Raw genomic sequence first — 9,326 nt, forward strand, 5'->3', positions numbered from 1 at the left:
TAGGAATGGTGAAAAAGGGCATCTTTGTCTTGTGCCAGTTCTTAGAGGAAAGGCTTTCAAATTTTCCCCATTCAGTAAGGTGTTAGCTGTGGGTTTATCATATATGACCTTTATTATGCTGAGGTATATTCCTTCTATGCCTAGTTTGTTGAGAGGATTTTTCTTTTTATCATGAAGAGACATTGAATTCTAACAAATACTCTTTCTGTGTCTATTGAGATGATCATATTGTCTTTATCCTTTAGTCTGTCTATGTGATGTTTCATGTTTACTGATTTGCATGTGTTGAACCGTCCTTATATCCTTGGGATAAATTTCACTTGATTGTGGTGTATTATCTTTTTGATATGGTATTGAATTCAGTCTGCTAGTATTCTTTTGGTGATATTTGCATCTATGTTCATCAGGGATATTGGTTTAGTTTTCTTTTTGTTGTTGTGTCCTTGTCCAGTTTTGATATCAAGGTAATGCTAGCCTCATAGCATGAGTTAGGGAGAATTCCATCCTCTTCAAATTTTTGGAATACTTTGGAGAAAATTGGTGTTAATTTTTCTTTATACATTTGATAGAATTCAGCAGTGAAGTCATTTGGTCCTGACGCTTTTTTGTTGTCCTGGAAGACTTTTTACTACTGATTTAATCTATTACTTGTTATTAGTATGTTCAGGTTTTCTATTTTTTCCAGATTCCATCTTGGTAGGTTGTATATATCCAGGAATTTATTCATTTCCTCTAGATTTTCCAGTTTGTTAGCATATAGTTGTTCATATGATATGTTCATGTCAAAGATCTCTGATGATCTTTTGTATTTCTGTGGTATCAGTTGTAATATTTCCTTTTCATTCTGATTTTTAAAATTTGGGTCTTCTCTTTTCTTATTAGTCTAGCTAGTGGTTTATCAGTTTTATTTATCTTTTCGAACAACCAACTTTTTGTTTCATTGATCCTTTATGTTGTTTATTTCATCTATATTTTGTTTAATTCTTCTCTGATCTTTATTATTTCTTTTATTATACTAATTTTGGGTTTGGCATGTTCTTGATTTCCTAGTTCCTAAAGGGCTTCATTAGATTGTTTGAAATTTTTCTATTTTTTGGATATAGGTGTTTATTACTATAAACTTCCCTTTTAACATTGTTTTTTGTTGTAGTCCACAGGTTTGGGCTTGTTGTGTTTCCATTTTTATTCGTTTCAATTTTTAAAAATTTTCTTCTCCTGAAGCCCCAGAGTCAAAGCCGGTTGCCGACCCAGTCCCGTCCCGCAGTAGCCTGCCTCCTCTTTCCTTTCAACATGATAGATGTCACTGTGTCCTTCTCCAAGGACTTCCTGGGAGGTGGAGTGGCCACAGCCATCTTCAAGATAGCAGTAGCACCCACCGACCAGGTCAAGCTGCTGATGCAGGTGCAGCATGCCAGCAAACATATCACCGCAGATAAGCAATACAAGGGCATTATAGACTGCGTGGTCCGTATTCCCAAGGAGCAGGGGAGTCCTGTCCTTCTGGCGCAGTAACCTGGCCACTGTCTTCAGATACTTCTCCACCCAGGCTCTCAACTTCGCCTTCAAAGATAAATACAAGCAGATCTTCCTGTGTGGGGTGGACAAGAGGACCCAGTTTTGGCTCTACTTTGCAGGGAATCTGGCATCAGGCTGTGCTGCTGGGGCCACATCCTTGTGTTTTGTGTACCCTCTTGATTTTGCCCATACTGGTCTAGCAGCCGATGTGGGTAAAGCTGAAGCGAAAGGGAATTCCGAGGCCTCAGTGACTGCCTGGTTAAGATATGTAAATCTAATGGGATTAAGGGCCCGTACCAAGGCTTTAACGTGTCTGTGCAGGTTATTGTCATCTACCGAGCTGCCTACTTCGGTATCTATGACACTAGAAACGGAATGCTTCCGGATCCCAAGAACACTCACATTGTCATCAGCTGGATGATCGCACAGACTGTCAGGGCTGTTGCTGGGTTGGCTTCCTATCCACTTGACACAGTTCGCCCCCGCATGATGATGCAGTCAGGGTGCAAAGGAACTGACCTCGTGTACACAGGCATGCTTGACTGCTGGAGGAAGATTGCTAGTGATGAAGGGGGCAAAGCTTTTCTCAAGGGTGCATGGTCCAGTGTTCTCAGAGGCACAGGTGGTGCTTTTGTGCTTGTCTTGTATGATTAAATCAAGAACTACACATAAGGTATTTCCTAGGATTTTTCCCCCATGAGCAGGTATGTTGTGTTATATAACATATCTTGAGCATTCTTGACAGACTACTGGCTGTCAATTTATCAGTGGCAACTATTTACTCGTTGAAAATTAGAAGCAATAATATTCATCTGACCAGTTTTCTCTTAAAGCCATTTCCATGATGATGATGGTGATGATGATGGGACTCGATTATATTTTTTATTTCAGTCACTCCTGATACATAACAAATTTGAAGAAATTTAAAAAATCTAAAATTAAAAAAAATTATTCTTAATTTTTTTTCTTGACCAATGGTTGTTCAGGAGAATGTTGTCTAATTTCAGTGTAATTGCATAGTTTCCAAAATTCCTCTTTTTATTAATTTCTAGTTTTAATTCACTATAGTCCGAGAAGATAGTTGGTATAAATTTGATTTTTAAAAAATTGTGGACTCATTTTGTGGCCAAACATATGACCTGGAGAATGTTTCTTGTGCCAAGAAGAAGAATGTATATTCCGTAGCTGTTGAATAAAATGTTCTGTAGGTGTCTGTTAGGTCTATTTGATCTAAAGTGAAATTTAAGTTCACTTTAGATTCAATGTTTCTTTGTTAATTTTCTGTCAGAATATCTGTCTAGTGTTGATGGGGGTTGAAGTCCCCAGCTATTATTGCATTGAAGTCTATCTCTCCCTTTGGATAATGTTTGTTTTATAAATCTGGGTGCTTCAGTGTTGGGTGCATATGTATTTAGAATCGTTATATTCTCTTGCTGAATCTACCCCTTTATCTAAATACCGTCCTTGTCTCTTTTTTTAACTGTTTTGACACAAAGTCTCTTTTATGTGATATAAGTATAGAAACTCCTGCTCACTTTTGGTTTCCATTTGCAGGGAATTTTTTTTTTTTAATTCCTTTGCTTTCAGTCTATATGTGTCTTTACAGGTGGGGTGAGTTTCTTGTAGATAGCATACAATTGGGTCATATGTTTTTGGACCCATTCAGCCAGTCTATATTTTATAAGTGGATAATTTAATCTGTTTACATTCAAGGTTATTATTGGTAAGTGAAGGCTTATTCTTGTAGTTTTGTTAATTGTTTTCTGGTTGTTTTGTATGTCCTTAGTTTCTTTCTTTCTCTTTTATTGTTTGTCATCATAGTTTGGTGGTTTTCTGTAGTGGTAACATGAGTCCTTTCTCTTCCTTATTTGTGTGTTTGCTCTACCAGTGAGTTTTATATTTATATACTGGAAGTCCTCACCAGAGCAATTAGGCAAGAGAAAGAAATAAAAGGTATCCAAATTGGAAAAGAGGAAGTCAAACTGTTTCTTTTTGCAGATAACATGATCTTTTATTTAGAAAAATCTGAAGACTCCACCAAAAAACTCTTAGACTTAATAATAAATCAAACAAATTTGCAGGAAACAAAATAAATATACAAAAATCAATAGCATTTTTATTTATCAATAATGAAATAGCTGAAAAGAAATCAAGAAGGCAATCTCATTTGCAATAGCTTAAAAATACCTAAAAATAAATTTAACCAAGGGGGTGAAAGATCTTTGCAAGGAAAACAACAAAACACTGATGAAAGAAATTGAAGAGGGCTGAGTGTGATTGCTCATGCATGTAATCCCAACACTTTGGGAGGCTGAGGTGGGAGGATCTCTTGAGTCCAGGAGTTCAAGACCAGCCTAGAAAACATAGCAAGAGCCTCTCTCTCTCAAAAAAAAAAAAATTGCTGGGTATGGCGACACATGTCTATATAGACCTAGCTACTTGAGAGACTAAGGCAGGAGAATTTCTTGAGCCCAGGAGTTTGAGGTTACAATGAGCTATGATCACACCACTGCACTCCAGCCTGAGTGACACAGTGAGACCCTGTCTCTAAAGAAAAGAAGACAAAAGAAATTGAAGATGACACAAATAAATAGAAAGACATCCCATGCTCTTGAATTGGAAGAACTAATATTGTTAAAATGACCATACTACTGAAGGCAATCTACATATTCAACAAAATTCCTATCAAAATACCAATGTCGTTTTTCACAGAAAGAAAAGAATCCTCAAATTTGTATGGAACCAAAAAAGATCCCGAATAGCAAATGCAATTATGAACAAAAAGAACAAAGCTGGAGGTGTCACACTAACTGACTTCAAAATATGTTACAAGGCTATAATAACCAAATGAGCATGGTATTGGTATTAAAAACAGACACATAGACCAGTGGAACAGCATACAGAACCCAGAAACAAATCCAGGTATTTACAGCCAACTATTTTCAACAAAGGCGCCAAGAACATACCCTGGAGAAAGGACATCCTCTTCAATAAATAGTGCTGGGAAAATTTAATACCCATATGCAAAAGAATGAACTAGACCTCTATCTCTCACCATATACAAAAATCAACTCAAAATGTAGTAAAGACCTAAACATAAGACCTGAACATAAAAACTACTAGGAGAAAACAATACTTCAGGACATTGGTCTATGCAAAGATTTTACGACTAAGATCTCAAAAGCACAGGAAACAAAATCAAAAGTAGACAGACGGGACTATAATACACTAAAATGCTTCCGCACAACAAAAGAAATCACAACCAGAGTGACAAGACAACCTGTTGAATGGGAGAAAACATTTGCAAACTATTCATCTGATAAGGGACTAATATCCAAAAAAGACAACAAACCAAAACAACTCAACAGCAAGAAAGCATGTAATCCCATTTGAAAAGTGGACAAAGTACATGAAAAAATATTTCTCAAAAGAAGGCATACATATATGTCAACAGGTATATTAAAAAGTTCAATATTACTAATCTAATTTTACCCTAGTTTGAATGGCTATTATTATTTAAAAAGACAAAAAATAACAGATGCTGATGAAGATGTAGAGGGAAAAAAGAACTTTTACACACTGTTGGTGGGAATGTAAATTAGTACAGCCACTATGGAATATAGTATAGGAATTTCTTTAAAAACTAAAAATAGAACTACCATACAATTCAGCAATCCCATTACTGGGTATTTATCTAAAGGAAAGGAAATCAGTATATCAAAGAGATATCTGTACCCTCATGGTTACTGCAGTATAATTCACAATAGCAAAGATATGGAATCAACCTAAGTGTCTAACATCAGATAAATGAATAAAGAAAATGTGGTATATACTCACAATGGAGTACTATTTGACTAGAAAAGGAATGAAATCCTGTAATTTGCAGCAACTTGGACAGAACTAGGGATCACTATGTTAAGTGAAATAAGCCAAGCACAGTAAAACAAATATAGCATATTCTTATTCATATATTGGAGCTAAAAAAGTTGATCTTGTAGAGGTAAAGAGTAGAATGATAGCTACCAGAGGCTGAGAAGAGTGTGTGGGAAGGGCATGAGGAGAGGCTGGTTAAGGGTAGAAACAGTTAGACAGAATGAATATTTATTATCAGAGTAGGATGATTATAGTTAATAACGTATCATATGTTTCAAAATAGCTAGAAGAGAGAATTTGAAATGTTCCCAACATATAGAAATGATAACTACTTGAGGTGATGGATACTCTAAATGCCCTGACTTGATTGTTATACATTCTGTGCATGTAAGAAAATGTCACGAGCCCCATAAAAATACACAAATATTACGTACCAGTAAAAAATATTTCAATAAGTTGGTTACATTTAAAACTTGGGAGAAAGTTTTCTGGGTATTTGAACTCTCTGGAATCATCCAGATGTTCTCACAACACTAAGCCTCAGTCTTACAAGGTGGCAATTGGCTGGAACTGTATAATTGCCATTCTCTTTAGAATGGCATGTTCTCTCCAATTTACTAGAGTCACATCTTTTGAGTGTGACAATGATCGTACCAGTTTCCATTTTTATTATAGTTGTGCTGTTATTTTTCTGTAGTTAGGCAATATTTTGTGACTCCATGTCTGTAGCAAAAGTGGAAAATAACATAGAGACTGCAAAGACAATATAATTCAAGAAAAGTAGGAGAGAACAAAGTTGTTTTCAAAGAAACTAAATAAATATACAAAGAAACAAAAAATATACAAAAATCTGTAGTATTTCTGTTTATCAATAATGTAATAGCTGACAGAGAAATCAAGAAGGCACTCTTCATTTACAATAACTTAAAAAATACCTAAGAATAAATTTAACTTATTTATTGTTAAATAAAAGATCTCTACAAGGAAAACAATTGGAGACAACTCTTACATGTTTAATACACAAAGTATGTCTTTGTCAAAAGAATGCAACTGAAGTCATCATTATGAACAAACTACAGAAAGATAACGCATGAGAATTTAACGAGCTGAGAGAAACAACAGAAATTTCAATGGTGTTCTATTTTAAAAGCAAATCACATAAGTAATGCCACCATGAAAAGTAATTATTAGTTTTTTTAATGCAAGGGAGCTTATAAAATTTTTTAAAATTTATGTTTTGATTATCTTATTTTTTGAAAGAATTGTTTCTTTGGCAAGAAATAATCTACCACACTTTTTAAACCAGACTCAGTTTTCAGAATTGGAAATTACAGGAATTCCCCAATTGCAGAGTTGAAGACCTAATTCCAAACAAAGCTCTCTAACTTCAAACTTTTTAAAAATAAACAAATGTTTTTCACTTTGTTTTTCACAAGTAATACTGATAGAATGAATGGTTATCAAATAAACCAAGTAGCATTATAATATGATACTGACAGCAAAATATGATGGTGTTAGAAAATTAGATGTTTTCAATGTCTTGAAAGTAGTTACTCTAAACATAAAAGCAAACTATGTTTGGAAGTAAACCTATATTGAAAACATGTGTTCTCCGTTATGAGCTAAAATAAAACAAAATATTGTTCTCATTTAAGGGATTCAAGGCCAAATTCTGTACATCTATTTTAAAGAGGAATACAAAGTCTAATCCATGTTATATAGAAAAAAGATGTTAGTTTTCTAATTATAAATCAGAATAATTGGAGTTTGAAAATTTTCAGTTAATCTTTTTATTTTGAATTTAATATATAATCCAAAATATCATAGCTGCTTACATTATGCCATGCACTTCTAATTTAGTTCTAATTTAGTAAAAATAAAGACTGTTTGATTCTATTTCTGGAAGTTAAATGTTCTTATACTTGGGCTTCTGCACACAATTACATTACCTACTTTGACCCTCAAAGCTGTTGAATTGTGAACACCTGCACCAAGAAAAGTGTTCAAGGATCTTCATGTTTCTTCATGATCCAGTCCAGATTATCAAGATGGGAGAATGTATGGGAACTATGAGCAGACACTCAGAAATAGAGACATCTTTTCCTGAAGCGAGGAGAGCAGAATGGGACCACCAGGATACTCAGCTGATGAAGAAGGTGGTGGCCCAATGTTGATTTTAGTCAGTAGGACGCAAGCTCAGCATGAAAATGTTTGAGGTGGTGGAGGAGGTAACTGCAGGTGGCAGGAGAACAGTCTCAACTTTTTTTTGTTTGCTTGCTTGTTGGTAGCTCATGGCTGTGCAAGCTCAGCACAGGCCATTTACTGAGGATCCTTCCACACTTAACTCCACAGCAGCCCCTCTCCTGGACCCCTACTTCTGCAGGGGGCAGTATCTAGTTCTGGCAGAGAGGTAAAAATGTTTCTTGTGTTCTGAATGGCTAATTATATACCAGTGTTTACAAGGGAAAGGTCCCTACTTCTAACCCCTGCAGCACTTGGCCTGTGCTCTGAAACGTATACTTTGACTACCCCTTTTATCTTAGCATGAAGAACTGGCACTGACATTTATTAGTCATAAAGTTATTCATTCCATTTTAAATCCAACTATGGTGCTCAACTCCCTAACTTCCTGTGGCAGTGGGTTTCACAAGTTGGCTATACGTGGCACAAAGTAATAGTTTCTTCAACTTGCTCTAATTTTGTCAGCCATCAATTCCACCAGATGACATTTTGTTCTTCAGTGACATTTTGGAACATTCAGTTCTTTGGTTGAGATTACAAAGAAAACCCTCCCTCAGGCTCTCAGGCACTAAATAATCACCATTTGCCATTTTCCCTTTAAATATGTTAGCCTGGTTTGATTGACTTGGAGAAAAATCTAAAATTCTTTTTCCTAATTTGCCATCATCGTATTCGAATTTTAGTCTTCTCTACTAGTCTTTCTTGGGAGTCATTTCAAATGCCTATTTATTATTAGGTATATTTATAAAGTGGCCTATTTGGTAGGATTAGGATTAATTTGTGTGAACAGTGTGCTTCTCAAAAAGTATCGAGAGTCTTCTAATGACAATGTCTCACAATAAATTGTCTGTGGCCATCACTTCATCCAGGGAGTAGGTAACAGGATGAATAACATGATTTTAGAGCAATTGAATTGGTTCTGTGCCTGCCACCTCCCTCACTACCAATTCTCCCACTCACTCTGATTTATGAAATTTTTCTACTGAGGTTCAGTTACTTTGATCCCTATTTCAACTAAAACTCCCTCAAAGAGAGGTGTTATTTAAGCTACTGTCAGCCAAATTATGATGATATATGACATCTCTTATTCTTTAAACCAGTGGTTTCCAAATCTTGTCCTGTAGAACCCTAGAGTTCCCAGAGTATCACAGGAATCATAGCAGATTAAGAAGAATCAGATGGGCTAGGTTACAATCAGAGCAACTCTGCTGGTACTGTCACAGGATCCTTAAGTGTAGCTTTTCCAGCCAGAAACCTCTCTGGCCAGTGGCACCTTTGCCTGAGTTTGGACCTACTGGGCTCATTCCACCCACCTGGCCTGGCAGGCTGAGCTCGGTTTGTGCTACTGGCCTGAATCCTACGCCTGCCAAGGCTGAGCCAGGCATGGAGCAGCGAAGGGTTTGGAAGCGAGTGAGCATGGGCCACTGCTCACAGCCAGGCATGCTGGCTACTGTTGAGAGGTGACAGCATGCTGGCAGCCCTCGCAGCCCTCGCTCGCTCTTGGCGCCTCCTTGGCCTTGGCGTCCACTCTGGCCATGCTCGGGGAGCCCTTCAGCCCGCCACCGCACTGTGCGGGCCCCTCTCTGGGCTGGTTGAGGCCGGAGTCGGCTCCCTCAGCTTGCCGGGAGGTGTGGAGGGAGAGGCTCCGGCAGGAACCGGGGCTGCACGAGGCGCTTGAGGGACACCTAGAGTTCCAG

General features: G+C 37.0%; 1 pseudogene; it reads left to right on the plus strand.

Moving 5' to 3' along the window:
* Positions 1 to 1,290: 1,290 nt before the first annotated feature.
* On the plus strand, positions 1,291 to 2,363 carry LOC101057506 (ADP/ATP translocase 2-like; annotated as a pseudogene).
* The last annotated feature ends 6,963 nt before the right edge of the window (positions 2,364 to 9,326 follow it).

This window comes from Pan troglodytes, chromosome 5 (genome assembly GCF_028858775.2).
Source record: "Pan troglodytes isolate AG18354 chromosome 5, NHGRI_mPanTro3-v2.0_pri, whole genome shotgun sequence".
Taxonomy (NCBI): Eukaryota; Metazoa; Chordata; class Mammalia; order Primates; family Hominidae; genus Pan; species Pan troglodytes.